The sequence below is a fragment of the Anser brachyrhynchus genome, assembly GCF_964034855.1.
Source record: "Anser brachyrhynchus genome assembly, chromosome: 17".
Taxonomy (NCBI): Eukaryota; Metazoa; Chordata; class Aves; order Anseriformes; family Anatidae; genus Anser; species Anser brachyrhynchus.
Window position 1 is genome coordinate 4,639,768 of NC_137710.1, and position 24,344 is coordinate 4,664,111.

The 24,344-nt window shown below is 36.7% G+C and overlaps 1 long non-coding RNA gene across 2 annotated transcripts in view; it reads right to left on the bottom strand.

Moving 5' to 3' along the window:
• LOC308179671 overlaps nt 1-24,344 on the bottom strand; it is a 272,263-nt gene that overhangs the window by 146,344 nt on the left and 101,575 nt on the right. For both annotated transcript variants that reach the window (XR_013940473.1, XR_013940474.1), the window contains exons 3-4: nt 22,681-22,801; nt 21,750-21,874 (exon numbers count right to left, since the gene is read on the bottom strand). This is a non-coding gene — a long non-coding RNA (uncharacterized lncRNA). The remainder of the gene's footprint in view (nt 1-21,749; nt 21,875-22,680; nt 22,802-24,344) is intronic.

The window sequence follows — 24,344 nt, forward strand, 5'->3', positions numbered from 1 at the left end:
TCACATGGACTATCAACTGAGCTTCTTACTGCCTTTTACTCACAGCAGTGGATGAAAGCAAGAAACCTGTATAATCTCTGGAAACTTGTGACAACAAGAGAGTTGTGCTGAAGTCTGAAAAAAAGAACGTGAGGAGTTGCAAAATCAGAGGCTAAAAAGGATCCCAGTTGCTGTGTCAGGTAACACACAGTTTAAATGTTTTTATACTCTCCAAGTAAGACATAATGCACAGGTTTTTTTTTGTTTGTTTTTTGTTGTTTTTTTTTTTTCTGATGGCTCAACTTCACATCAGTAATCTCCAATGGTGGCAACATGTAAAGAGGTCACCAAAGTTTTACTGAGACAGAAGGCAACTTACTAAAATATTAGAGCAGGCAGCAGAACATCAGCCTGTCTCTTAAACAAGAAAGCCTGGAATTGCATTTTTCCCACTTTTCCCCTGCAACCAAAGGGGCGGGGGGAAAAAAAAAACTTGTTTGTCCTTATGATAAATTTTGCCATTTAAGTAAATTAGAATAGAACTCAAGAAATGTAGCATGTCTGAGCGCAACAGCTGGGAAAAATTGCACAGTGGCTGCCAATATCAATAACTTAGTATTAATTGGTTCCATAGCCATTTCTAAAACAGCCAAGCCAAGAACCTGTGCAACAGGATAACAGTGTTATAGGGAATGGTAAAAGCATACATTTCTGTACTGCTGTCCTTGTAATTCCCCAAATATTTGTGTATTACCCACTTGGATGCAGCTGTTCTTAAGATGCAAACTTTATTACAAAATACAACCAATAAACAACAGAAGCAGCAAAAAGACAGACAAATCCATGAATTTGTGCTCACCACAAGTACATGAAGACAGAAATGGACATAAATCCATTTTGCAGCAATTGTTCAAAAAGATACGCTTTCTCATCAGAATTAAACAAGGGTTTGGAAACCTGCCTGCTTGACTTTGTGGAGACTGAATCCAGTTCTATTTTGATATTGTTTGTTATCAATTAATTGACTGAACTTCCTGGGCAAGTTATTAAGTTCCCATGCTACTTCCTCATTATCAGTACAATACTAATACTATTAGCCCTAGTACTTTAAAAAGGAGATCAAGGATTACATAGAACTAGGAATCATTCTCAAATCCTGGTTGAAAAATGCATGCCAACAGTTTTCTTTTATCTGAAAACCTCCAAACTCTCTTCAGTGTCATTAAAAGAAGACTTATTCAAACATTATTTTATAAAAACAAAAGACTGTAAGCATTTAAGATAATTATTTGCCTACAATCATAGCTTGACTGTTATTGTTTTCTAAAATGAATCCGTTTTTGAAGGTGACCTGCATTACTGCAGTGTTAATAAAAATGCACCATGTGTAATCAGTTATTATTTTATCTCTAAGCATATTCAGTCGTTCAAAAGGTGTAAGCATTCTCAAGGGGAGCATCATGCCGGTAACAGAAGACTCTTCTTCAGGAAAAAAGGGGGTCAAATCTTTCCCCTGAGTAGTAACTCCCCAGTCATACTGATCTATTTAAACACTGCATAATATATTTCATGTTTATATTTTTCTTATGTCTTGTACTTTGCCATATATTTAGTATTCTGCCACATTTATAACTTATTTTCTTGTCACTATATATGAAAGTGCCTTCTGAGATCCCACCGGCCACAGGTTCAAGTGAAAATTTTTCTCTTGAAAGAGAATTACTTAAAATTGCATTGAAATGTTGAAAAAAATAATTTATTTTCAAGAAGATCTGCCCAACCATTTATATTCTTATTGTTTTGCTTTCAATCATGCGCTTTCAATAAATTCCCAGAAATATTTGGAAGTTTGTGTACAGAAGCATCTCATTTTTTTATGCTTAGTCTTAGAAGTAGAAGAATACATACAGGATTCCAGGGTTACAGGGAGGACAAGGCCTCTGATTTCCAGTATTTTTGATTGGTGGGGCAAGGCAGGGAGGGAAGGTGTCTGAATAACATGCAGCTTTCAGGCTGTGCTGTGCAAAAGCAGTAATATCCATTTAGATGGTCTACTACACTATATAATACCTTGCATTATCTCTTGATTAGCTGTAAATAGTAATTACACAGAGTACCTGTGGTCCTATCAAATTAAATTTGAAGTACTATAAGGTAGGAAATTGGATATGGTATGGATTAAGAATGAAAAAGCCTAGCTGAAACTCCTTGGTTAAACTCAGATACTCTGGGTAAACTTGGGCAGATCATTTCATTTTTCCTCCTTTCCAATTTTCACAGAGAAAATGGAAATCACACATTACAAGAGTTGTGTAAAGCTATATACAGCTTGGAGCATACTTTTATGCTATCTAATGAAAGAAGGATCTATGGTTCATTTCTCAATAATTATCTCTTCCCCTATGATCTACCAGTATGGTGCCAATCTTCTCGGTCACTTTTGCCCTGTACTGGGGACTGGAGAGGCCCCAAAAGCAGCCACTGTCTGACACCTTTGCCCTGTACAGCACCCTAAATGTGGCAAATCCCTGCAAGATTCAAATACAGATCTTAGGACAAATTAATTTAGATTGTATCCTCTATTGGCATTAATTAATAGATAGAGCATTTAGTAGATGAGCAACAGGAGGAACTTTTGCCTTTTCAGTCTATACTCCTTAGTAAAGAGTAATTGTTAGTCCTGTATGGAATCCACACTGAGAGCAGACAAATGCAGTTTTAAGTCTGGATATCACTGTGCAGTAGTATATGATTATGCATTTAACAAAACTGTACTGTAAATAAAAGCTGCTGATTCTACAGAAAACATCCAGCCAACTATGATTAATACGGTAACAGAGAATATAAAACATTTTACTCCAACTAGCACATCTGCATCTCATTCTCTTCACAGGTTTTCATATCTATAGAGGAAATCTCTCTTCAAAAAGAGAAAAAAATCTTAAAAAAAAAAAAATATACATGCATAGAAATGTATTTGACAATTTCTCCACACTTGGTATGGCTTTGGCCAGGGCCGGATGGACATATCACAGGTATAATAGCAAAAAAGATAAGCTATGTTGGTTCTGGGCTCACATTGTGACTGGTCTGAATTTTATAAAATAGTGAATTCAGGAAAAAAAGAAGCTCTGAATAACTACTCAAGCTTGCAGTGTCCAATTCAATGTCGGAATCTGTTCTGAAGGGAGAGCAGCAAAGACCAGACACACTAGAACCATGTGATCTTCTACAAAATACACAAATATTGACATTCATGATTAGTTAGCTCCTATGTCTCCAAATCTATGTTGGGCTTTTCATGGTTGCCACAGCAAATTTTAGAAGTCATTGTATATATTGTCGAATAAAATCCCTTCAGGAAGGACAACTGCTACTGACGTCTGGAGGAGCCATGGCTCCAGTCTTCTCAGTCAACTACTACATTTTGCTCTAAAGGCTAAACAAACTTGATTAACTCCACACAAACAAATATCACAACCTGCGGTCAGATGTTTAGGTGTCCACACTGAAACAAATATCACAACCTGCGGTCAGATGCTTAGGTGACCTAAAGTGCTCCATCTTTATTAATTCCTGGGCAAATACAGAGATTTATATTGATCTAAATCTGGCCTCTGTTACCTGAAGGCCAGACCCACTGTAGATGAAACTCCAAGCTGGGCCTGAAAAAAACAGGCCTCTGCAGTGACTTCCAGTGTAACCTTGGTAAAAGTTACTCCTTCTTCCTAGGTCTCCTTGTCTACAAAAATAGAACAGTGATATTGACCTCCTAGAAGTGTTTAAAAGTCTTTTGATGGAAACTGTAAAACACAAGTGACAAATACCTTTACCAGTATAGGGGAAACTAGTTCAACAACCCCCTGCAAATATTTTTAAGAATGGGGCAAAAGATTTTCTTCATCTGATTTCTTCTCTCTCTGGCAGTTCTTATTCTTATCTAAAACTTCCCCTTGAAAATTACATTTAGTTTTATAACATGCTTGGGAACCCTTTGGAACAGCATATACTTTATAAATGCAAGATGAAAAACAGTTTCTAGGCTTCTGTGTCTAACTAACATTCATCCAAAAATGTAAACAGATTGAAAATTCTGTTGTAAATGCTCCATTTCTATCCCCAACGCTCCATAACATTTGAATGGGGAAGCAAAAGAACTGATCTAAATACATTTGCTTATTGGTAGGTTACACAGAGCTCATTAAATCACGAGCCTGAGCTGGTTGCCAAACACTTATTTCTATTGCAAAATGAATTCAGAAACAGAGGGAATATCCTCACATATTTAGGGCTTTGGGCACTAGGTTATTAGACAGGGATATATGAACACTGCCCAGTCTAGAATGGAGTCATTAACAGAAAGCCAGTATTTTCAAGTTATATTTGAAATCTTAGTAGAGCCAGAAAGACTCCTAGTTCTTTCTTACTTTAAGTGAATTGATGACAGCTGCATCTCTAGCATGTCCAGATGTCAGACAAAGTGTGATTTAACTTTATGTAATGATCTTTCAAGAGTAGGGTCGATTTTTCTCATTTTTTTAATGTATTAACATTTAGTGAATGTGTTTCCCTCCTTTCCTCCATGGATGCACACTACAGAGGGCTACTAAAAGACTACTTTAAACTAAGCCCAGCAACACCTTCAGAGACCCCAGAGACATTCCAATCCTAGCAAATAGAGATCCTTGTGCATTTGAAGAGGAATTCTGGCTTCTTATAGTGGCTCTGTTGTACATATGGGCCTGGAAACTGCTTAACTCCAGTATTTACGATTGTAAAAATGGCAGGTAGTGGTTTCAAATTGCAACTGCGAGAATGGAAGGACCTCCCCTCCCACACTCCCACTAAGTTGCAATTCAAGGTCTTTTTTTTTGAGAAGGTATTGTTCTGGCATACCCCTTGGACTGAAACCAGAATCTTACTCTGGATAACGCTATTCTGGGGGAAAGCGAGTAAAAAGTAAAAATCACTCATAAAAATACCACTATGGCATACCTTTCAGTATTACATCATCTAAGGATCTGTAGCTCATTCACTAGTTAGCTGGAAACCGGTGTATATTTTTTAAAGTCACTTTTTTTCATTGATTGGCTTTTCCATCATCCAGTCTCCTCAGGGCTGGAATAGCAGCAGCTTCTAGCCATACTTTCAGGAATACAGTCTCCAGAAAGCAGTGCCTTAGGGAGTGACCTAGATTTTTTGTAATCATTTAGCTTGCCACCATACTGTGCCATTCATACTTCTATCCAAACAGCTCTTATGCCATGTTATATTTTTAAAACCACATGAAATATGGTTTTTCATTTCAACCTAGGTGTGGTGTTCATCCCCAAACAAGATAGGTAATTAAACATGCTACTTCTGTTGACATGCTTCTGTTCCACTACCATCATCACCACATTTGAACCTTAAGTGGTAAAAACAAAGCCAGAGAATGGGATTCACTGAATAATTGAAAGTGATTTCCCTGCATGAAAAAAAAAATAATTAAAAAAAGTAGAGAGTGCTGCTAAGGGGAGTCTCGTAGGTTCTGCAAGTCACTCCACATTAAGCCAGGACTACTTTCCCTGATTCCAGGGGACATGAGGCTGTTTGAAAACATATTCAAATTATGAATCCTGCCAGCAGACCTGCATTTCTAGAAGCAGCTCAGCAAGCTAGTCATCACACAAACAAGTGGTTTCAAATTAGCTACTAGAAATTCCAAGTTCAATTATTACAGATTGTTAAAAAGAATGAGGAAAAAAACAACAACACCACAACATTTAGCTGGTTCTTTGTCTTTGCTCCTTCCTCCCTATATGCAGACAATGTCTCAATAAAGCAGCAGTGGTGTGATGCAATGTTTATTGCTGTTTTTGAAGAACTGCTTTGAACAAAAATACAGTTCTCTGCAAGCCTCTCAAATCCTCCTACAGAAAACCAACTGGGGACATTAGGAAATACTTTCAACTGGATTAAGATGCCATTGCTGCAATGTAAAAATAACAACTACACAACTATTACACTAACAAACAAACAAATAAATAGCCAAGAACGTAACGAAACAGCCTAAAAGATTTTAAAGTTTTAACAAAAACAACTTTACTTGGGAGACAAAGAGACTTTCAAGCATGTATTTATAACCAGTATTCAATATTCAGATTTATTGTGATGATACAAAAACTGACAGAACATAAAGCAGGTGTCCAGTGAATAGCTCTGACACTATTTTCCCTGTTTTTAATTTGTTCAGCATAAATAACAAGTCAAACTGAAGGTCAGAATGATCAAAACCAAGACATTTAAATGAGCTGAAGAAGGATGTTGGGAATTCTCCCTGTTTTTGAATACTTTGTTACTTTTAAATATATTAAGAAAACTACAACAAAAACAAACAAAACAAAACCAAAAAAAAAAAAACCACCAAGCCCAGAGGAAAGTTATCCAAAGGCCTAAATTTTTGAAAGAGCTGTCGATGGAAGGGATTTTCTAAAATGTATGTATTTTTCTCACGGCGCTACACAGACATATTTTAAAAAGTCTAGACTGAGATTTCTGCTTGTGCAGCCAAGATTCCCAGCACTGTAGTATACTGAGGGCTGTTGTCTGAAAGTTTCTGGAAGGGGAAGGTTAGGAGTCTGTGCACTTGTAGATAAAATAAAAAAGTCTTGATCCCTAAAACCTTCTGAAGAGCATTGGGACCTCCATCCTGATCAGTTCAAAGAACAGAGAGAAGTCCCTACTCCTGATAGCTTGCCTGGCTTGGACAATCTATCTTCAACCTTTCAAAACTTCAGCTGTGCTGCTTGTGTCAGACATATCCAAAAAGGAAGATATGAATCACAGAGTTATATCCAGATAAAGCTAATGAATCGTTTAAAATTTATCTACAGTCCTTTCCAAGTGAAACATGAAGGGGCTGGAATATTGCTTATTCCTTATGCAATAATTTGGGAGAGAGTGAGACAGGGTGTGGTGCTGCAAGACAATAAGGGAACGAGATGAACACATTTGACAGCTGTTACAGGATTTGAAGGGCTGGATTCACAATCCATAAAAATAAAAAAGCTGGGCTGTAAAGGGCATCTATGCCATGCTTTATTTAAATTTAGATATTACTGGATGGTGATGCATCTTAAAATTGAAAGCAAATGTGTCTATTTTCTTGACGCATATCCAGCTTAGATCCTTAGTCATTTTGATTGATATTTTAAAAATTAATTTTTTCAATGCATGCTCTTCAGATACATAAAGGCACAGAAATGCATGCTGCCATAGAATGTTTGAAGCAAAAATCCCGTTCTGGATTTACCCTGTACTGAGCAGCAGTTTCACAAAACATTACTAGGCCACATTACAGGAGCTTTTGCTGTTTTGAAAGTATTCGGTCTTTCGCAGCATCTGACATACTGTGTTTTGCAGACAATATTTGGAACAGCTATTTGTTAGAGGGCATCATCAAATTGTCCTAACACATGAAGATTTCTCAAGAGTTCAGTGGAATCACTTCTGTTCTGCTAGCAGGAAAACAAATGTTTCTTCAAATCATGCCACAAAGTCAGTTCTCAGATTGAGTTATCCAGCTTATTTTTCTTATTTTGAATGCTCAGTCTCACTGGTTTAGCACTGCATTACTTTCCTCTCACAGTGACATTCCCTAGATAAAAATAATGGAGAAGAAAGTCCCTAAACCACCTCTCAGAATTTTTATGAATTTGTCTGTTTTGGGATATTTACATGCAGGAAAGGCTGCAGATTTATCAATAGTGATAAATATCATGGGAAATGTGAAGAAGGTCAGAAGTCAGCCATTCCATGTCTTCATATCTCATCTGAATTCTGCTCCAGTGCTTCTGTTGAAGTCTCTGGCACAAAATTTCATGTCTCTGGAAATGGTTCAGCCACATTTCAAGAGCATTTTTCAATCTGTCTCTTCCTCATAGCTTTACCTATAAGCTGACTTTGACCATTACCATTTTCTTTCAAGCTGTCTTTTCATCACTGTCTTCACTGCAGTGACAGCTATTTTGCTTCAGCGCCTTGAAGAATCTTCCCCCTTACTGACCCCTGTACTTAAATTCAGTTCCTGCTTCTACTTTTCACTCATAAATATTTAAATGCTGTAGTTTACACCTGCTGGATCTCATCTTCTGTCATTAAGATCATTCAAGTTTACTGTGGGGGAAAGAAAATAGAGTGCTTTGTGATGTCAAATAATTCTCTGTAATGATTCTCCTTGCAGATCTAGTCCTTTCATATTCCTTTTAACCTCTTTTTCCGTCATCAGGTCTCACTCTTATGATCCCTTTAGTTGACTGCCACCTTTTCCCACAACATAGACTCTTGGATAAACTTTTTCTGATTACTCCTATCCAAATTAAAATAAAGAGTCAATTCCCTTAGCAATTCACCTTTACTGTCTGGATAGGGGATACATTCAGAGACAGTTCTATTAACTTGGTTTAGAATATATGATCATTTATTTCCTTACAGCAGCATGAAAATGAGATTGGAGGGACAAGAAACTTCCCAGTGTCCACACTCAATACAGCAATAGATTCAGAGACTGAAGACTAATTTCTTCCTTCCAAAAGCTTTTCCAGTCTGTAGTCCAGTTAGTTGTTCTAGATGTTGACAGGATTCAACAGGACCACTCACTTGAGGAAAAACTGATGGATATATTTTAAATGTTGAAGCAGAACAACAAAGTTAACTCTTAAGAACTGATGAGTGATGTTATAAGGCCGGCAATGCTCTCCAGCCCTGCTTCCCTCCATACAGCTCTATGAACTACGGTATCATAGAATAATTTAGGATGAAAGGATTCCAAGGAGGTTACTTGCTCCAACACTGCTCAAAGTAAGGATAATGGCATGAATGGCAGGAATAGATATTAAAAAAAAAAGAAGAAAAAAACAACAGAGCTGTTAAAGAATCTGAGTCACCATGCTGCAGAGTTCCATCTGTTCTAAATAAATATTATCTTAAGAAACTCAGAGTGGCCATAAAAAGTTGGGAGAAATAGTGGTGAGAATGAACTTGAAACCTAGCAAGTGCCTCAAGACAGATAGTATTTGGGGTACTACTCTCTTGTTTTTTCTCTTGTAACTTGTACAATAAATTCCCTGATCATCGAGTAGTCCAGAAATCAGTCAGTCCCAGCTAGCTGGCATCTTCCAGGCCAATTTCACCTAGTTTTAGAACAGCAATTAATGGGAAACTCAACAGTGTCTGCTGCTGCCTGCATGGGAAAAGCTGCCTATAAACAATATTTAAACAGCTACTCTGTATCCCATCTAGGCATTTTTTAGGTAAAAAATCCCTCTCTGCTGCTCTTCGTTCATGTTTTCAGTAATTTCTCAAGACCTTACTGAAACAGGAGACAGATCCTTTGACAGATCCCATTTCTCTGTGGCTTTCCAGAATAATGTCCTTGAGTAGTTGCAACCCTGTATAATTACAATGTAAATGAACTAAATGATTCCACTATTATGGTCCTTACTTCAGAATATTGTCCACATTGGGAAACTGTTTAGGTCATTAAACATTTTTTGACTGTTCAACCACTTTTAGCCCAAGCTGCAACACATATCATATTGGGGTCTCACTGATACTCTCTCCCCATTGTGAAAACTGGACTTTTTTTTTTTTTCCCCTTTGTTTCCTATTTCTTAAGAAAGCTATTCCACAGAAAAAGTCTTCCTCTCAACCCAGGATGGCTCAGTTACTCTCCTAAGTTTTAATGATGAATATTATTTGAAGGTTTTTTGGAAATCCATCTAATACAGCACAATCCAGATCACCCGTCTCCTCATATTTAATGATTCATCCATAAGAACGCTGATGGATTTGTGAAATATGACTTCCTTCCACAAAAATAATGTTGTCTCTTCTCCTGTATATTAATCTAGGTGTCTATCAATTTCCTTGTTTATTACAGTTTCCTACCATTTTGTCCAGGGCAAAAGTAACCCTTGCTTGTCTGTAGTTTCTCACATCTCTCTCAGACCCTTTTTAAAAGAAAAAAAAAAAGTTGTTTTGACTTTACATTTCCCATCTTCCATTCTTTGCAGCCACTGCTGACAGAACTTCATTTCAAATCCTTGGGAAACCTCTCGTGGGGAATTTCAATTGTTTTATAGGACAATGCTTCAGCACTTTGATACAGGAAAAGAAATAACAGATAAGACAAAGGGATTTTTTGATTAAAACTCTCTCTTTCTCCCATGGTATTGCAGAAGGGGTTAGATTCTTGCAGGTTCCTGCATGCTAACTCCAGCACAGGAAACAGAACATGCTACCACTTTCTCATTTGCAGAGAAAGTAAAAAATTGCGTGAGTTTGATCCTTTACTGATGACTGAACAGAGTATCTGGTGGTTGAACTCCACCTATGATAAGAATGACATAATTTATTTAGTAAGATTATGCCAGTTTTGCACTGGAAGTTAGAAGTGTTGAGAAACAGAAATTTACAAGTTTTGTGACTATTGTAAAACATCACTAGTTCTAGATCTTTTGACACAGGAGGTTTTTCATTCAGTCTTCAACAAATGGAGACTTATTCTGTCAGTTACTGACATTTAGACAGCAGAATGAAGCAAATGAGCTATAACAGAATATTCTATGTTATAGTTTCTGCAGATTAGGAATGCTATTTATTACAAATTCGAATTACAGTCTATTGATAAAGTATATAATACATAGTTTAAAACTACTTAATTTTTTAAAACATTTTAAATTGTTTAAAATTAACACTTTCTTTCCATAAAATAAATCTTATACATGATGTATATTTAGATTCAGAAATAAAAACAGATTATGCAGGTTCTAAATGATGCACCTTTGCTGTTGAATCCTGATTATTTCCTTGTTCATTTATGATTAAGCCAAGAGAATCATAATATATTACTGTTTGCAGTATATATTTCACTAAATCAAACTGTAAAATATATTTATATTGCTCGTTTTAGCCACTGAACAAATCCCATGCAAAATTCATTACCTGTTGATAGCTTTAATGTCCCTGCCTGGGAGAGGGACAGTGTTCATTTATAAAAAGTAGGAAATGTAAATAGTATGTCTGAGTATTCAAATACATGCAATACTATAAGTATACAATGTTTTAATGAAAACAAGAGTCACGTTGCCAAACAAAATATATAAGTTATAGTAATAAACAACAGTACAGAAAGAGAGGTCTTGGGAAAATAGGGACATATTTCCAGATTAAATTTACCAGATGCAGTGTGATTTCATGACAGAAACATTAGATAGAAACAGTAGGGTTACCTTAATAGACCATATGGTCACCCTCTAATGTCCCTATAAACCTTGGAATACAAAACTGGCCTATAAAACACAAAGGCAAGAAATAATGCTCACTCTTTTCCTGTTCTTATAAGAATTAAGTCAAAATCACTTACATCTAAGACTATACTATTGACTTCAATGGAATTAGGTGCATCAATAACTGGAAAGGTTGTTTTCTCAGTCTGCCTCCTTCAAATACATACATCATCTTCACCAACCAAACCATTCTGAATTGCACAATAATTTTGAACATATATCAAGGTTAATCTGAACAAGGACAGAAAAGGTGGCTTTTTAACTTCATTCTTTGCATTCCAGAATGTACAGTAAAGGTGCCAGAGGAATTAGACACAATCATCAAATATCGATTGGCAGTAAAATAACTGCTATGAAATATGTTGGGAAAAATGGAAGTATTCTTCAAATTGTAGTTCTACTTTCAACATTTTTTCACTGGAGGGCAAGAATTTCTGGATTTCTGCACTGTGTTGAGACCTGTTGACTAACACCTTTTTTAAAAACAACGATTTGCAACATTTGTTCAGCACCTTGCACAACACAGCCTATTCAGAAACAGACTTTTTAAACATTAAAACAAAAATGAGAAGTTATTGGATTAGCCCTTAGAAAGCAATCAAAACCACAGCACTACTCCACTATCACCATCAGAGATAATCCTGGTGATTTTTTTTTTCTCTCTTTATTTGTATAAGGACCATGCACAAATCATCATGTGAAAGCCACAGAGGAAGTAATCAGGAAGGAACTGAGCTGGATCAAATACTTTACATTAAAAAAAAAAAAAAAAAAGAAAAGGAAGAAAGTCACGACTTCTTGCCTGTTTGAGAGATCAAGGACCAATGAATTTTGATATATTTTAGGACATGGTGAAGAACTGCAAGCCTAGCCACATGAACTGTGCTATGCTGCAAAATGTTTGAGGACTTTAAAATATTTTCATACTCCAGAGGTTGGCATAGGCTGTGAATTTATGTTTTTTGTTGCTATGGTAATTTGTATTGTCAGAGTTTTAATAACCTCATCAAAAACATGCATTCAAGAGCAATGTGGCACCTCTACATAATTTAACACCAAGCCATTCATAGCTTGCGGTACCATTTGAAACACTGTGTAAGGAAATTAAAAACAAATAGAAATAAATCACCACAGTACTGAAACCAATAAATATTTAGGCTGAAAAGGTGAGCAGTCACTGGAAAGAAAAATATATTTCCAGAGAAATGATGGAAACCTCTAACACAATTATTCTCTTACTAACAGCAACAGCAAGGTTAGCCAACATCAGCTGCAATTAGACCAGGACTATGTTTTTGCTTGCTCATGTGCATGAATGTGTGTGTGAAAAGTAATTTTATCCAACTGCTTTTCAAAAATCAGACTTGTTAGTCTTGAAAAACAAAGTGTACAAGCTGTTAATGTTTAGTTAGTACAGGTTACAAATTACAGGCTAAAACCTACAAAATATTAGTACTACTCCACATGACAAATTCTTTTTGAGTTCAACTTCATTAATGCCAATGGCATTTCATCAGGGTGTAATTTGGTCCTGTATCTAAATTTCCTCAGTGTCCTAATACACTATCAAATGACTCGTATCATTTATTTGGTAGCTTTACATGCTGCTTGTGCGTCATTTGCAGGAAAAGATAATTATGTCTCAGCTCTTTAGTTTATTTTTCTGCTTGAACTTTATTGCCTTTTAAAAGTTTTTTTTCTAACTCTCTAGTGCCTAAATAAGGGAGGGAAAGGGGTCTTTAATAAATAATTATTTTTCCTGTGTTGTTATGGTACATTACATGAAAACAGAAACACCTTCAACCTCCTTAGGTTTTTAAGCTGAATTAAGAGATCTCAAGTTATACAGGGCTATATTAAATATAGTGCGTTAATTAATATATAAATTGATATATATAAAAACAAACAAGCAAACAAACCAACTTCTGACAAATAAGAATCTCGTATACTGTGAATTTACACAACCCAGAGGTAACATGGTTTCATTTCAATGCCTGACCAATGCACATAATGTTACAATGAACAGTTCCCCTCTGAATGCCTAGTTTCCCTATGGATCGTTTTTTTTTTTTCCTTCTCTGGACTGATTCTTTGCATCTCATTCCTACATGTATTCTAGCCTTTCATACAATATTCTAGCCTTTCAGCCACAATCATACAATAACTGATATCTTATTCTATAGGCATGGTTTTGGTCTTACTGAAAACAAGACAACAAACACTTATGTTTTGCCCTAGCTTCCTTTTGCTAGTATATATAGAAGTACTTCTGGCTTCATGTCACTATTGAATAAGAGAGAAGACAACTTAGAAGACAAGCCCTTCAAGGCACAAATATACATGGCATTTTCATGGAATGGACAACACGTTCGGTAGATTTGCAGAAAACCTTGCAGCAGATAGCTCCAAAGAGACTGGTAAAAATCCTGCAGGAAATCAAATTTCTTTTAACACCATGATATTGGGTTTAGTACCTTGAGGCCAAGCTTATGAATTAGGGAATAGACAAAAGCTTCTGGATCAGTGAAAGGATTTCTTCAAACAAACAAACAAACAAACAAACAAAAAACCAGCTCCCTCCGCATTGCTAGAGTTGTTCTAGTAAACAAATTGCTTCCTTATCAGGATACGGAAGAGTTCACAACCTGAAATGGAAACGTTCTGTAAACGAACTTCTTGAGTTTGGATCTCTCCCACCACTTAAGACACACAGTTCTGCTAAGTAACCCAGGCCTGTGCTGTGGCACCACAGTGAGCATACTTACTGCCTTCCAGTCCTCAAGGAGTTGAAATTCTCCCTCAGTGCAAGGAGCTAGAAAGAGGCCTATTCACTGTGAATATTTTAATAGTCTTGAATACCTTAGGCAGTAATCAGAGGTTCCCCAGGTGCACAACTGTAAATGAATCTCATGTTGAGCTTTTATTTTTAGAGAAATATAATGATCAAAATTCAGAATAGCACAGCTACATTTGTCACTTCATTTTAAGGGACTTCAAAAATAACTAGACTTAAAATATTTAAGGTTAATTAAGGAAAACACAAAGATTTATACTGTATAGACAAGGCTGGTGTAAAACTTGTGAATTGCCACAGGATAACAAGTGAACATATCTCTTTGACGGCCCTGTGATGTGAGTGGGGGTGAGAGGACAGAAATGCATAGAATAAATAAGACAGAAGAAAAGGTTTTATACTAGGTGGAGCTAGCCAAGAAAGTTCCATTCACGTCAATGGTGACATTGTCTACGGATGATCTATTTGAACATCATGGGAGGACACACCAAGAATTACAGGTCATGCCCTCAACTTTTCTATTGTGGCATAGCAGGATCTTATGAACCTTGCTCCACAGTTCTGTTGAGATATCTTTGATGTTGCAAGTCAAATGCTATTTTTTTCCATCTGTATGCTCTGATAAGTGTTAAAATAACACTTTTGTTGCAACCACACAAAATTACTTTCTCTTTCCATGCTTTCAAATTTCAGGTGTTTACCATCAGTAGATCCTCCATATTAAATACTGTTTAAGTACTTTTCTCTCTTTTTAGCAACTCTAGATGCCAGCAAAGACAAAGGCCCTTTCTAAGTGTCTCTGCAGAAGATAATGTCTTCCTCTAAGTAGAGAGTGCAGTTGCTTAGCTAGAAAACTGTAAATCTCACTCCAAGGCCCTGTAAGAATTTTGGTAGCTGTAATGTGGGATTCTATTGTATCAAAGCAAGTTTTAGCATCAATTGAATAATCACAATTCAATTCCTCTTTAAAACACTGAGCTGTTTCTTTGTTCCATCTCATAATTAGAGTGTGCCAAGCCTTAGCAAGAGGGGCTCTTCAGATACCTGTCTAGAAATAATGAGGAGTTGACTCTGTGCAAGCTGTTTGAGAAGGAAGACAGCTGTCTACTTAAGTACCCAACCTGGGACCAGGCTGCAGCTTCTCTGATTTCAGTGAGCTATGAAAGCACATGAGAGAGGAAGCCAGTCATAAAATTCCTCCCTCCTACCAAAAATCACTTAAAAAAAAAATTCTTTCTCTTCTTGAAGAAATGTTGCCTACCCACATAAAACTATTCCATAATTTTATAAAACCGCATCTCAGATAGCCAGTGACTAGACCAATCAATATAACATTTAGGGAAAAAAATGAGTCAGTGATACTGCAATAAAGTATGTGGCTGCTGCCCAGTAGGCAGGCACTGTAGGTAACAGCCTACCTGTGCTGGGAGGTACAGCAGGATCAGTGAGCTGTGTCAGGCTGGTGCAGGTAGGGACGGCAGTGATGGTATAAGCAAAGGTCGAAAAAGTTGTCTCTGATTCATGATTCTTTCCTTAACATGGTCCCTAGATGGCTTGAGGAAAGTGCTGCCCTTCACCATGGCAAAAATAAAAAACTTAAATCTAGCCTTCAATTTATCTTAGTAAGTGAGGCAAGTCATGCCTGTAATCCAGAGATTTTATTGTTCATTTTTACAAGCCATATTCCAGACATAAACAAAGCCACAACTTCCTGATGAAAATGAAGTCCTATGAATAGCTCTGTACAATTATTAAAAGAAATTCTTTGAAAATTTTGCTTACAGACATAAAAGGGAAATTTGACTTTCAGAACATCACATTTGGGGTGAACAATGAACTCCTTTTTCAAAGTGAAATGTCACCGAAGTTTTCAACAGAGGCTATCACAGCAAGTACAGCAATTTATTCAATATTCTTGAAACTGCCAAGGAAAAACTGATGATAACATGGCCAAGTTTGCAATTCAATTTGTTTCCGTTCTTTTCTTTTTTCTTTTTTAATTAAATCTGATAGTTATAGGACAGGGCTACTTTCTGTATCACAAACGAACAGACTAAATTCAGATGCTCCTTTACCCTTTTTATTCTCCTGGTTAAAGAAAGAAAAGAGGTTCCCTCTCCTCTTCCCTCCATCCTCAGCTAGCAGCAATGCTTACTTTAAAATCATCTCTTTTTACTGTCCAAAGGCTTGTCTAGTTCTACAAATTATGGTTAGACCTAAGCCTGAGAGTGTTTTAAAGCACCTTATGTGTGACTGTAATTGACTCCAGTTCCTTCAAAACTTGGTTGCTGGGCTTGATCTCTGTGAACACTGGGTTAGCCCTCAGGAACCATACCCTTGCTGTCTACACTTTGCTGCATGGATGTGAAAGGTAGCAAGACAGAGTCCTGAGCAAAAGCATCACCTGGTCATCCTTCACTCAAGCAAAAGTAATCAAGCAAATTGCCATTGTCCATTTGCCTCTCCCAGGCAGCTCTTCTACCTCCCCTCAACCTGTCAGGGACAATGACAGCAACTGAAAATCTTAAAGACAGCAGTTTCACACCGATTGAACACAAAATCTGCAATATTGTTGCACACGGTATATACTTTAGAGATTTGTTATATTAAAATATATCTGATTTCATTTACATTTAAAAGATCTGTCAGTAACTCACAGGGGATTTCAAAGTATGGGGGGAAAAGGTCTGCAAATATAACAAAATATCACCTGCTGTTTTGACCAGTTTAATCCTACATAAAACGCAAGATTTGGGCATAAATTTGTGGCTTAAACTTAAACACTTAAAAGGATGTCCATGAAGATGGAGTACGTAGCATGAGGTTACAACTGAATACTCATTCTCAGTGATACTCAGTGACTACAATAAACAATGCAGAAATGGCTCCAGGAGAAGTATTTGCTTAATGGCATAAACCAAAGAAAAACTTCGAGACAGAAATGTTGCAGGTATTAAAGGCATATTGTGGATAGCAGAGACAGTCAGACAATGCTGGTCTCATGGGTAAATTGCTCATGAGGTTAGGAGTAAGAATTGAAAGGGCTGGATCTGAGGTTCTGAGGAACTACTATCTTCAAGAAAACAATGTGAGTTTTTAGTAGCTGGGGATGTGGGTTATTGCTGTGGTCACTCCAAAATACTCTCTAGAGGCCCTTTGCCTTCAAAGCTGTAATTATATAAATACTTAATTATAGTCACACTAGGCAGACCTAGGCTTGGGCGTTAACTTATAAAGTTGAGTTCAAACAGGGTAATCATGAAAGATGAAGTGCAGCTGAAGTTAATGGAGAGAAAAATAAGTCTCTGGCAGTGCATGCTAAAGAACACAGGATCAGAGAACATTTACACACTGCTTTTCCTTCAGTTGAAGGTTTTCTTCCAAAACAGAGAAGTGCCTTCACACTGATGGTAACCAAGCCAGTTCTAGGCACAACAAAGTAATACTGAGCAATAAATAACTCATCGAAACAGAAAAAGGACAGGCACCAGAATGGATGCTGAGTTTTGTCATGCTCACATGGTTGCAGTACAGGAAAGTAGAAAGATGGGGACAGCAGATGAGGTTCTGCTGTTTAATCAGAGCTCCAAAGCACCCTTAAAGCACTGCCCTAGGCCAAAAAGTGTTTCTGCAAATTCAAGTAGCTTTTTACAGCCAGGGATGGAAACCCCAAGGGATATCAAACCATAACTTCTAATATGCCATTTCAGAGCTGGTAACCTATGCTGACTTCAACACCAGTATTCACCCTTCTTCCTGCCACCGAAACCCTGTCCCATAACAGAGAAAAAAAGAAACAGATGTAACCATTCTACTCCACATAGTCCAACTGGGGAGGAAGGCTGTGTTTGATATGAAGAAAGGAAAGATTCCCCAGAAATGAGGATGAAACAAACAGATACAGAACAAGGAGCCAATAAACTTCATCGGTGATGACAAGCACATCTCTATTGACTTGAGTGCAGAGTTTGTTCTCAGACCTGTTGTGTAACAAATGCATTACTGTTGATTCAAAAAAATAAATTAAAAACAACAAGAAAACAAACAAGCAAACAAAAAAACAGAGGAAAAAAGCAGCATAAATTACCTTCAGCTGGCAAATAATCTCTGTGAAGGACAAATAGTCCTACAAAAGTACTCTGAACCTAGTAAAGTCTCACCATGTCAAGGACTTATTTTGGAAGAACCACACATACTGCATTTGATGAGAAAAGCAAGTATCTAGTACAAAGTGTCTCTTGTGAAACTATGGGAGCTGATATTATTCTCTTTATCATCTGACATTTAGACAATTAGTAGCAAAAGATTGCAAGAGCTGATCAATTAGGTCCCATAACCTGCTTAAAGTTAAAAGGAATTTTAAAAAAGAATGCAAAGGGGAGTGCTGATTTTTCTCTACAGCAGCTTGGCAACAAAGTGATCATGCCATTAACTATAGTAACTGATGAATATTTTCTCTTAAGCTGGTCAAAAATATGCTGAAGCAGTTTTGACAGAAAAAAAAAACAACACTTTTTTGTGAAAACTCATTAGAAAAACTTCATTTGAAATGCTGAACTATTTCTTTAAAGTACTTTGGAAACAGAATAGTTTGGAAATGAAAATATTGCCATAAGTAAAATATGGTTTAATTGTGAAATACACGTGTTACCGACCCACTACCAAATCCCCTTATTCATTTCTACATACAGTGCCACCACTTATTTGCAACTTGCTAATGTTCGCTGATAATGCATCAGTGAGTTGAGACACAAAGATTCTGAGTGTTTCATGCACAGGTCGACCATTGTGCATTGCAGAATGACCCTAGGTAGGCAATAGGCAATCTGTAACATTATTAGTGAGTAAGGTGTCTGTGATGCCAAACTGTATGGACTGTAGAGTTTATCTACAATCTTTTCTTGTGGAAAAGATGACAGCAGGAGGAAGAGATGGGGAAGGACTTAATCCCACAGCACAGCTGGAGCCATGCTAAGAAATCACATGTACAGACAAGGATTTGTCTGAGGTAGGATTATGTACCTTCAGATAATCTCCTCAAAAGGACCTAAAATCCTACACTGTGGAAAGTAGAGCTTGTTTTTACCTACTGAATTATCATGTCAAGTTCGGAGGGGTGAACTGAACGTCAGGATTTAGGAATATGGACAGCAAGAGGGACATGAGAAAGACAGCTACTTCGGGACAAGCAAGGACTCACTGCCCATACCCCAATAGTATACTGTATACAGTATCTTTATTTCAGAGAAAAATGTGTAGATCCCATGGCATATAACTATTTGCTGAAGTACATTTTAAATTATGAATGGATATCTTTATCAGCAGACTGAAAAGGAAATAACATGCCTATTTCTAAGTAAGAAGACAATTCACCAGATACAGAGTTTACCACATTCCAGGGTATGACACTGAGACTTTAATGAAGATTAAGTTGTTTGTTGAAATTTTACATTGCATGCTAGAGGCATCCTTCTAACAGTTCATTTTTTTTAAGTCTGTGAAAGTCTTCAAACTTGACTGTCACAAGTGTCTAACTTTGTCCCTTGGAATACTCAAAAAAATAAAAAAAAAAAATTCAAGAAGGCTGTTGAAAAGTGTCACAGGCTCATTAAATCACTCTTCCAAAAGTGAATCATATAAGTTTAGTAATTATACTACTGAAGACTTTTATACACATACTACATTGTGTTGCATCAAAGTTAATCTTTGCACTGACACCTGACTTGCTGCAGTGTATATAGAACCAAAATTATAAAAGAATGAACACCATAATGTGCTCCTAATTGTTGTGCTAAGCCTTAATACAAGATGGGGTCAGAGAGACAAGGAGCTTAATTGATTTTATTCCAGGAAACAAAGACAGCATGCAAAGAATCTGCTGCTATGATATCAGTGGGAACAGTCATTAAAAGCTTATTAGTGGGAGAGGTCCAGGCAATCAAGATATAAACACAGAACATTAAAGGAAATAAAGTTTGTCCAAAAAGAGCAGTATGATTTTATTTTCCTCACTGAAGTTTATTCTGTACTTTAATATGATTAAGATAATTACCACACTGTAAATGTGAAACTTAAGAGCCTATTCAGCAGGCAAAGAAAGGAGTTTAATGACTGCAATGAAGCAGCAACGTCTAAGACTAAGATAGGTGTGGGACACAGCTGAACTCTGGGAAAGTTTGGTTCTATAGTCTGTATCTCCTCTAAGCATTATGAATGTAGGACTTAGAAATGTTGCAGAACTCCTCTTTAATTCTTCATGCAAATAGGCATACACATCCTTTTGGCAACAGCAGCATAAACCTGTTAAGAGATCAGACCATGCCTATTCCCCTGCAAGCATGGAGGAATGATGACATTCCTCTGCTCACAATAGGATAAGTTGCAATTCAAGGCTGCAGAGGAACAGGGAACCCAGCTCTACAGCATGAGGGAAGCCTTTGATAACCCCTAACAGAGGAAATTCAGAATCCTGTTGGATGTTTAATGGTGTATTTATCACATCAAGGGAAGGGAATATTTACCTACCACCTAACAGGCAAAAGAAAGACACAACAAAATCACATATAGGATTATAATGTGATGTGGCTCCAGCAGCACAACAGTATGATTTTTTTTGCTAGTTAACACTGCTGACTGCATATGAGAGGCCCCTTGTCTGTCTTCCCAAAATCCAGGGCTAGTACAATTGCTTTGAAACACAACCTGTTTTCCTAAGTCCCATTCATCATGTTAGAAGTATACTCATAATTTGTATTATAGAGATAATGATCATTTTATGTCCTGAAGTGATAACAGTGTTGTGACCTGTAAGACCTTCTGGAAAAGCAGCATATCTACATAGTTAGTGTGAAAATGGAAATCCATTTGTTGTTTACCTGTACGGTGACTCTTCATATTTAACCATTTTTAATTTTAGATAGTATTATTCTTCTAATGACTATTAACTGTGGGCTTTAATGAGAGGGTTTGTAATGGTTTACTTCATTCCAATTTCCTGTACTAACTATTGGGCTACTGTTACTTTGAGAAATCCAAGTTTATATTCCTTAAGCAGTCAGTCAGATAAGAAAGGAAGGTAGCATTTCTGAAAGAGGTAATATCTTTCTGATGACCAAGTATTACGAGCAGACAAGCAGTAATTCAGTCAGATCATTTGAAACTAGTTCCTAAAATTAATAATATATCAGCAGAGTCAGTGCCTGTGGTGAGGTTACTAGAGGTCTTTGTTTAAAAAATGCTTATTGTTTAATATATCCTTGAGGGTAAAGCAATGTGCTAGGAATTCATAAGCCATATTGCTGCTGCTCTCTCTTTTCAAGTGGCCTCCTTTCAAGACCGGCTGCAGCACCAGAGGCAGAGGGGAAAGAAGAATATATTGCAGAATCCCTGTAGAATATAGGTTTCAGAGAACGAGCATATCAGAAGGGGCTTGCATGCTTCCAGCTCTGGGAGGCCTGATATCAAGAGAATAGGGCTTTTTCATTAAAATAAAAAAGCAGCGAATTATTAGGACCCCAGCATGTAGTGAAGTTATTCACCGAAGGAAGACTAGACAGTAGAATAAAAACAGTGATGGAATGATTGGCAGAATAGAAGGGAAAGCACAAAAGAGCAAGAAAAGCTAGAACATGAGCAAAGTAACTGACCTGTGTCTGCATTGCTGTGTCTTTGCCAGTTCCTGTCCTTGCTGGGTTCTTAAGAGGTAAGGAAGTGATGGCATGGGGAAAATCACAGCATGAAGACGTACTCAAATGAACAATGTCATGAACTCCTGAAAATCAAATACATTTCATTCAACAGCTGCAAAAATAACCAAAGTGGCAGAGGGAAAGGCTATGATCTGGTGGTCAATGGACTAGTGCTCAAGAAACTGGGGTTCAGTTCTGTGTTTTGTTGTGGATTTTTCCTCTTGTGTTAAGAAACTCAAGGTCTTTGAAATGCAGTAAGAGGGAAGACTTCCCTTCTTTATAGTGGCAGTAAGGAATACATTTCCACTCTACACTTGGTTTTGTAAGGACTTATGGCCTTCTGAAATCAGCAATGGGCTCTGTATGGACATTTCACAATGGCAGTTCAGAAAATGTCCAAGATTGGCAGCAAATAACATTGTTATTTAGACATAAACTGAGGCAGAAAGTTGTTAAGAAACTTAGCCAAAGTCACACACAAAGTCATATCCAAAGTCATGAACAGATCAAAAAATACAAATCCAGTACTCCTGGGTAAAACAATACAGTTAAATACAGAGCTTTAAAAAATTCAGATACAAATGGTGAGCTTCTTCTATACCAGAGGCCTATACCGCATAGTCTAAAAAACCCTCCATTCCAAACTGAGTAGTCAGTTAAGAGCTATCTGTTCCATATGGATAGGCCTGATCTGGCAAGATCTCAACTCTTCTATTTCCAGTCTGAACTACTTCAGTTTGGTATCAGACTGATATCCATCTGATATGAGATACAATGGCAAATGTTCCCCATTTTGAGTTATGATTTGGATCAGCTGTTGTTGAACTGCTGTTGCTGGTGTTAAGTAAAGGAGACCAAATAATGATGCCCTTGCTGCTATGCAAATTACCTTATTCCAAGAGTAGCTCCATGGAGATGACACGCAGCTCTTCATGGACAGAGGTGCTATTCGAGGTGAACAAAACACAGTCCAAATCAGTGTGGGTAGAGAGAGATAATCATGTTCTCACCTAAAATGAAATAGATAATATTTTACCACAATGAGGTCTGCTTTGGGAATGTACAGACTTCACACATTTCAGCTTATTACGTAGCTAGAAAAAAAGGACCCTGTGTCTCTGCATATATACAGACTCATATGCACAGAAACATCTGCAGATATAAAGATAACCACGACAGGTATGGTGCATTAAATGGTTTCAGAAAGAAAAAAAAAAGGAGAAAGAATAGTTCATGAAAAATAAAACTTTCAGAATAGTATTGCAATAAAAATGACTATGACCTCTGTGGTTGTGATGTGGATGTCCCCATCTATAACATGAAAAGCATTTTTTTTTTTATTTTCTTCAAAAAAAACCCTACCAAACCTCACAGCCAAACACAGATGTATTTTTAGCAACTGGTATTGAAGAAAATTTGGCCAAATCTGTATACAAACTATGAAATCTCATTCTTTACACTCTTTAAAGAAACCTATTGATGAAAATTTATATATCATTTTTATTTCAAAAGCTTCCAAAGTATTTCACCCAACAACATCATACCTTTAAAATATGGTTATCTTGAGAAGAGAAGATGACAGTGGAAACAGAAGAAATCCTATGAAACTGTGATTAAATTAAAAATGTGTTGTTTCAAAGATATTCCACACACAACACATAACTCCATACAAAATATTTATAGTTTGGAAAAAAAAAAAAAAAAGTTACTAGTAAAATCAAGTGCCTGCTGATATAGAAAAATGAAACAAAGGAAAACACATATTTAAAATTATGAGCAGTGAGAAAATAAAGTACATATGAATGCTAAAAGCATGGGATCCTAAATGAGAAACTCCTGAAGTCTCAGCCTGGCACTAACACTGACCTTTTACATGGCTGTAAGCACATCAACAGACCTACAAGCATGCCCATACAGCCTGCTCCTTGATACATACATTCCAGGGGTAGGATGTCTGTTTAACATAAGACTCCGATGCCTGAGTATGGGTAATATTTAACTCAACTAATTTTATCGACTCATGAAATGAAGTGAATATTCTGGTAAGCAACAATATCAGGATCTGACTCTGAGCTATTTGGATCTAAAATTTATTGTGGGAAGACTCATGCTGATTTTGAGAGACTCTGTATTGAGACTTACATTAAACTGTTTTTTGAAGATATAAAGCTCTCTATAACTTCTAAACAGGGCTATTATTTACCTTGTTTTCTTTTTTTAAAATACCCTATTGTCAGAAAAATTTAGAGACAAATAGCTGCAGTTCCAAACAAATGAAAACTAGATATGAGTCACAATGCTAAAATATAAAGAAAATCTAGATAAGCTAATCTATGGAATTTGTATGTAACTGGATATACAACTTACTCTGAAAAGTTAATTGAACAGGTAAGCCACCTTCCATGGGAAGCTGATTAAGTAATAAATTCAAGCATCATCAATCTAAAATAATGAACTTAAAATTGTTTCTTTGCTTGTTTCTGCATTTCACTGTGTTGAATCATCAGTTTTTATTAAAATGTGACAATGCTAGTAAACTAGCAACCAGTTTTT